Source organism: Cynocephalus volans, chromosome 11 (genome assembly GCF_027409185.1).
Source record: "Cynocephalus volans isolate mCynVol1 chromosome 11, mCynVol1.pri, whole genome shotgun sequence".
NCBI lineage: Eukaryota > Metazoa > Chordata > Mammalia > Dermoptera > Cynocephalidae > Cynocephalus > Cynocephalus volans.
In genome coordinates this window covers 41,240,720-41,248,057 of record NC_084470.1, presented here as the reverse complement: position 1 = coordinate 41,248,057, position 7,338 = coordinate 41,240,720, and the positions used below count along the sequence as shown (strand labels likewise).

General features: G+C 33.8%; 1 pseudogene; it reads right to left on the bottom strand.

Moving 5' to 3' along the window:
* Window positions 1-2,189: 2,189 nt before the first annotated feature.
* On the bottom strand, window positions 2,190-2,450 carry LOC134390305 (bolA-like protein 2; annotated as a pseudogene).
* Between the last annotated feature and the right edge of the window lie 4,888 nt (window positions 2,451-7,338).

Genomic DNA, 7,338 nt, shown 5'->3' with positions numbered 1-7,338 from the left:
TTGTAAATAAATTGTTTTCATAATTTTCTTTTCAGATTCTTCATTAATTGTGTACAGAAATGTGACTGATTTTTGCGTATTGATTTTTATCCTCCTAATTTATTTACTAATTTTAAAAGATTTTATGTGAATTTTTTAGGGGGTCTCTACATATAAAATCATGTCTCTGTGAGCAGAGATAGTTTTACTTCTTCTGTTCTAAATATGGTGCTTTTTATTTCTTTTTCTTGCCTAATTGCATTAGGTAGAACTTCTAGTACTGTTTTGGATATAAGTGGTGAAAGTGAGCATGCATGCCTTGTTCCCAATCTTAGAGGGAAAGCTTTCAGTCCTTCACCTTTGAGTATGAGGTTTGCTCTTGGTTTTCCATATATGGTTTCTATTATATTGAGGTAGTTTATTTCTATTTTTAGTTTGTTGAATGTTTTTATCATGAAAGGGTGCTAAATTTTTAAGTGTTTTGCTGCATCAATTGAGGTGATGTGTGTGGTTTTTTCATGTCATCTGGGAGCAGAGATAGTTTTACTTCTTCTGCTAAGGTGGTGTATTACATTGATTAGTTTTCATATGTTGAATCATCCTTGCATTCTAGGAATAAATTTCACTTGGTCATGGTGCACAATCCTTTGAATATGCTGCTGAATTCAGTTTGCTGGTATTTTGTTGAGAATTTTTGCATCAATGTTCATAAGGGATTTTGGAGTGTAATTTCGTTTTCTTGTGATGTCTTTGTCTGGCTTTGGTATCAGCATGATGCTGGCCTCATAAAATAAGTTAGGGTTTCCTCTTCAATTTTTTAGAAAAGTTTGAGAAGAATTGATATTAGTTCTTCTTTAAATGTTTGGTAGAATTCAGCAGTGAAGCCATCAGATCCAGAGCTTTGCTTTTTTGGAAGATATTTTATTACTGATTCAACCTCCTTACTAGTTATAGGTCTACTCAGATTTTTTATTTCTTTGTGTCTTAGTTTTGGTAGGCTTGATGTTCCTAGGAATTTGTTCATTTCACCTATGTTACACAATTAGTTGGTGTACAATTGTTTATAGTACTCTTTTATAATTCCTTTTTTAAAATGTAGAATCAGTAGTAATATCCCCATCCCTACTTTCATTTCTGATTTTAGGAATTTCAGTCTTCTCCCTTCTTTTCTTAGTCCATCCAACTAAAATTTTGTCAATTTTGTTGATCTTTTCTGAGAACCAACTCTTGATTTCAATTGATTTTCTCTGTTGCTTTTTCATTCTCTATATTATTGATCTTTGCTCTAATCTTTATTATTTCCTTCCTTCTTCTAGCTTTGGGTTTAGTTGGTTCTTCTTTTTCTATTTCTTTAAGTTGTAAAGTTATTTTGTTGATTTGAGCCCTTTTTTGTTTTTTAATGTAAGCATTTATAGCTACAAATTTCCCTCTTAGCACTACTTTCACTGCATCTTATAAGGTTTGGTATGCTGTGTTTTTATTTTCATTAAGTATTTTATAGTTTCCCTTTTGATTTTTTCTTTTATCCATTGGTTGCTTAAGAGAATGTTGTTTAATTTCCATTAATTTGTAAATTTTCCAATTTTACTTTGTCTAATAATGTTTAACTTTATCCTAAGTGGTCAGAGAAGATAGTTTGTAGGGTATCTATCTTTTTTAATTTACTGAGATATATTTTGTGGCCTAACATGCAAGGCTATCCTGGAAAATGTCCCATGTGTACTTGAGAATAATGTGTATGCTGCTGTGGCTGAGTAGAGAGTTTCAGATATTTTGTTTAAATCTAGTTGGTTTATTGTGTTGTTTAAAACCTCTATTCCCTTACTCATATTGTCTGGTTATTCTATTCATTACTGAGAGTGGGTTTTGAAGTCTCCAAATATTACCTTAGAACTATTTATTTCTCCCTTCAATACTTTGTTTTTGCTTCATATATTTTAATGGTTTGTTATTGGGTGTATAAATGTTCATAATTCTTATATCATCTTGCTTTATTACACTTTTTGTTAATATATAAAGTCCTTTTTAGTCTCTTGTAACCTTTTTTTATTTAAAGTCTATTCAAATAGTGTGATATTAGTTAATAGATATTAAAAAGTCTGATATTAGTACAACTGCTTCTGCTCTCTTTTGCATGGAATATCTTTTTCCATCCTTTGTCTTTTTTTGGCCCTGATTTATAATTTAATGGTTGTGCAGGTCCCAGTCCCTCATTTCTGCCACTCACAGGCCTGCTGCTTTAGTGTCAGGGATTTCTGGTCAAATGCATGGATGTGCAGGAGCCCTTCCACCAGGCAGGCATTCACTAGTCAGTGTCTCTGAAGCAGCAGCTTTCCCCTCGAACATAGCCAATACCAGCAGGACTCAGAAACTGGGTGCACAATGGCAATAGCTGCATACTCTACCTTCACATGCTTTGTCTACAGGTCCCACTGCAGCTTCTTCCAGAAGTAGTCAGCATTGAGCTCCATTATGGTAGCCTAGTAGTGTCTGTGGCAGCCAAGATTGGACTCCTACCACATTCACTTTCAATTGCATTGTGTCTTTGGATCTAAAGTGATTCTCTTGTAGGCAGAAGATACTCAGATCATAGTTTTTTTGTCCATTCTGACAATCTCTGTCTTTTGATTAGAGAGTTTAATCCATTTACACTTAAGGTAATTACTGATAAGGAGATACTTACTTCTGTCATTTTACTATTTGCTATTTATTTTCTATATGCCTTCTAGCTTTTTGCCCCTCATTTTCTGCATTATTGTCTTCTTTGGGGCTAGTTGATTATTTTGTAGTGAATGATTAAATTCCTTTCTCATTTCTCTTTTCATATATTCTATAGCTATTTTCTTTGTGTTTATTATGGAGATTGCATTTAATATCATAACATTATAACAATCTAATTTGCATTTACACCAGCTTAACTTGAATAACATTCAAAAACTCTTACAGCTCTGTCCCTACTTCTTCTGGTTGTTGATTTCACATAATTATACCTTTATATGTTGTGTGGCCTAAAATGTAAAGGAGTAATTCTTTGAAATGCATTCGTCTCTTAAGGGATGTAGAAAACAAAATGTGTAGTCACAAACCAAAATTACAATAATACTAGCTTTTAGACTAATAACTGTATTTTTAAAAAAGGTATTAGTCATTAAACTATGCAGAAAACAAAAAGCTCAGTTATAAACTATTATTACAATTATTTGATCCTTTGTATAAGGCCCACACATTTACCTTTATTGAGACCTTTATCGTTTCCTACAGCTTTGAATTACTCTCCAGTATCCTTTCATTTCACCCTGTAAGATTCCCTTGAACATTTCTTTCAGGTCAGGTCTAGCAGCAATAAACTTCCTCAGCTTTTGTTTATCTGGGAACATCTCAATATCTCTCTCACTTTTGAAGGACAGTGTTTCTGAATATAAGGCTCTTGTTTCACTATTTTTTTTCTTTTAGCACTCTGAATATATCAGCCCACTTCTTTCTAGCCTCTAAAGATTCTGATGAGAAATCTGCATATAATCTTATTGACAATCCCTTGTATGTAATGATTTGCTTCTCTCTTGCTCCTTTTGAGATTCTCTGTCTTCATCTTTTAAAAGGTTGATTGTAATATGTGTTGGTATGTCTCTCAGTTCCTCTCAGTTGGAGTTTGTTGAGCTTCTGGGATGTTTATATTTATCTCTTTCCTCAAATTTAGGAAGGTTTCAGCCATGATTTCTTCAAATATTCTCTTTGCTCCTTTCTCTCTCTTCTCTTTCTAGAATCCCACAATGCATATGTTGGCCTCCTTGATGTTCTATGGGTCTCTTACACTCTGTTCATTTTTCTTCAATCTTTTTCTTTCTGATCCTCTGACCCAATAATTTTAATTGTCCTGGTTTCAAGTTTACTTAATCTTTCTTCTGCCTGTTCAAGTCTGCCTTTGAATCCCTCTAGTGGTTTTTTTTTTTTTCATTTCAGCTATTGTAATTTTCAGCTTCAGAATTTCTCCCCCTTGTTTTTCTTTTGGGGGGGGATTTTGGGGATTTTTTGGTTTTCTATCTCTATACTGATATTCTAATTTTGTTCATATATTATATTATTGAGTTTTTCCACATCTTTTCTTACTTCTTTGATCATGTTTAAGACAGTTGTTTTAAAGTCTTTGTCTAGTAGATCTGTCATCAGGTATTTTTCAGAAGCAGTTTCTGTTGATTTATTTTGTAGGCTGTCTCTGTACTAAAGGCCAGCCTGAGAAGTAAACTTGAGGTCTTCTCAGGTTTCTTTTGAGCCTGCACCTTTCTCTGGGCATGTGTGGCCACTTTCTAATTTTCTCCATATATATGGTTGCTTTTGAATGTCCTAGTCTTTAATGTCTGGCTCCCAAAAGGGGAAAAAGAAAAAAATGAAGGGAAGAGGGAGAAGGACACTGGCCCTTTAAATCCACTGGAAGTCACTTCTGCCGAGGGGAAGGGGCTTGCAACAATTAGGGGAGGTACAAGAACAATGTCCACCTGCTTTATTGTCTGTACCTCTGTGATCCTAAGCAGCAATCAGCAATCAGAGGACAGATTCTGATATTTGGAGGACAGGATTCTTTTTGCCTACTCTACCTCCTGTAAGCTGTGTGCAAGCTGTTCCAGGAACACACACACATTTGTCTGCCATGAGTGTGTGGGATAGTAGCTGGTACTGTGCTAAGACCTGAAATTGACCAAAATAAACTGCAATTTACTATTCAAGTCTTCCCCTGGAAGTTACAAGCCTTCAATGGACTCTCTGTTCTAAAATAGTAAAATGAAGTAGATTCTGCCAGTGCAATTGTCATGTAGGTTGGGAGGCAGATTCCTAGTGCTTCCTATCCTGCCAACTTCCCAGAATCCTCTTGAACTTATCAAATTTAAAATGATAGAAAATGGGCTTCTCGTCCAAGATGGCAGACTAAGAACCTATATAACCTCATGTTCCTCATGAAATTCACTGAGATAAAAGTATAAGTATATAAGGAAAAACAAACTTATAAAGAGAATAAAAATGGGGACCATCATCAGATAAGAGACGTTAACAAATTTCAGAAAGTTATAGAATAAGTGAAACAGTAAGGCAGGGGCTGGCAACTCTTTTGTCTAAGGGTCAGATTGTAAATATTTACACTTGCAGACCCTGTGAACTTGGCAATAAATACTCAAGTTTGCTTTTGTAGCACAGAACAGCCATAGAAAATACCTAAAAGAATGGATGTAGTTGTGTTACAATAAAACTTTGCAAAACAACCAGTTAGCCCATCACCGTAACTTGTCAACCCCTACAATTAAGGAACTGTTCTGCAAACACTATATTAGTTCCACCACTGTTCTGCTAATCTAAGCCCCATAGATTCAGGGCTTCAAGTTAATAAATAAAACAGAGTAAATCTTGGAAATAAAGATAAGGTGTTTAAATAAAAGTTTTAATATGGAGCATCAGTGCCAGTTACGCCCCCTTTTTTTATCCTCAGTCCATGTAAAAAAGGCAACTAGTTCTAATCCCTAAGTTAAAAAAGTAAAAGTTTCTTCCTAAAGAAACCATCTGATTTCTGGAATGGGTGTTGATATCTTAAATCTTACTCTTCTAGCATTTGCACTATGCTTACTATAAATTCAAGTTTGATCTGGTATGTACCTTTTCAACCAATATGGTCAGACTTGCCACACATGAGAAAAGTCCATTATGCAACAGACAAAATTATTCAGTAAGAAACCAAATTTAAACACCTACCCTGTCTTTTATTCTTAAATATGAACAAATAAGCCAGAATCATCAGACCTGTGAGGAAATCCAATAAAACAAATGAGAAAAGCCAAACTGACCCCTAAATAACCAGATAATATGAAGGTACTTCAAAAAGTTTGTGGAAAATTATAACTAAAAGATAATACAAATCTTTCCATTTACTTTTTTAAGTGCCCACATAAAACACAATACATTAAATTAAAGATAACTTTTTAAAAAAGGATTTAGTATATTCCTAGAGACTTGAGAAGATATTATACATTAAAAAAAAATCAAAAAGAAAAAAAAGCAAGGAACATAAAAGAGTTGTTAAAGATTAAAAAACAATTCAAAAATTCAATAGAGTGACAGATGATAAAATCAAACAGCTATATCAGGACACAATTAGAGAAGAAAAAATAAGAGGTATACTGCTGAAGGGTTATACAAGTGTGCGCCAGGCAGTATTGTAAACATGTAGAAGATTAAGCAAGTTAATATATGCAAGATGTTTACAATAGCACCTGGCACATTTCTCCAATTTACAGATAAAAAACAGTGACCTATTGGTTCTAGCATAGAAAGAGGCACATCTCAGATTCAAATACATGAATGTGGTTCCAGAACCCTTGTTCCTAACTGCTCAAAAAGTGAAAAAGACATGAGAGAAAATATATGAGATAGAGAGAAGAAGTTGGAAAGTGCAGTACTAAACCACTAGGAGGTTATTCAAGTAAGAATAAATTTTTGAAAATTGAGTGGAGAACATTACCACAGAGATAAAGAATATTTTCCTGAAATGTACAAAGAAATGTGTTTTCAAGCTGAAAGAGACTAAGAAGTACTAGGAAGTTGAAGAAAAAGATCCTAGATGTGGAAAAATTCTCATTAACTTGAAACTTCAAAGATGACAAAAAAAAAAAATCCTTAAAATATCTACAAAGAAAAATATCCCAAGTAAATAAACAGGTTTCCTATAAAGGAATAAGACACACAACATAACTTCTCATTTGCCTTTTTTGTGCTAGAAGAAAATGGAGCATTGCCTTCAAAGTTACAAGAAATATAATTTTAATCCTAGAATTCTATAACTGGACAAATTATCAATCAATTGTGATAGCAGAACTGAACCTCTTTTAAACATACAGGAACTCAAAAAATTTGCCTAATGTTTTTGGGGGAATCTCTTGTAAAACAATTGAGAATTCAAGAAAGAGAAAGAATAAAGTTTCAGGAAATAAGGTCTAAACCAGGAGTACAGTCAAGAAAATTCTCAGGATGATAATGATGCAGTAGGCCTAGAGAGCATCCAGTCCAGAATAAACAGGAGAACAAAGAGTTTTTGAAGCAAAGTCTGTGTGCAGGAGGAGGGTGGTGGGGAGGGGGAGGAATTCCAGAACAGAAAATATGATTGCAGTTCCAGATTAACTTGATAGTATGCTAAAGGTACCTCATACTTTTTTGTCAACAACAATGAAAAACCAAAGGCAATTAGAAATTCTGAAAAAAATAAATAAATGAACATGAAGATCATAATATAAGTGTCTTAAAATTTCCAAACATATGTAAGGTTTCTTAAAATTTCCAAACATGTGGGGTTTCCTAGGTGTTAAGAGTTCCAACAGTCTG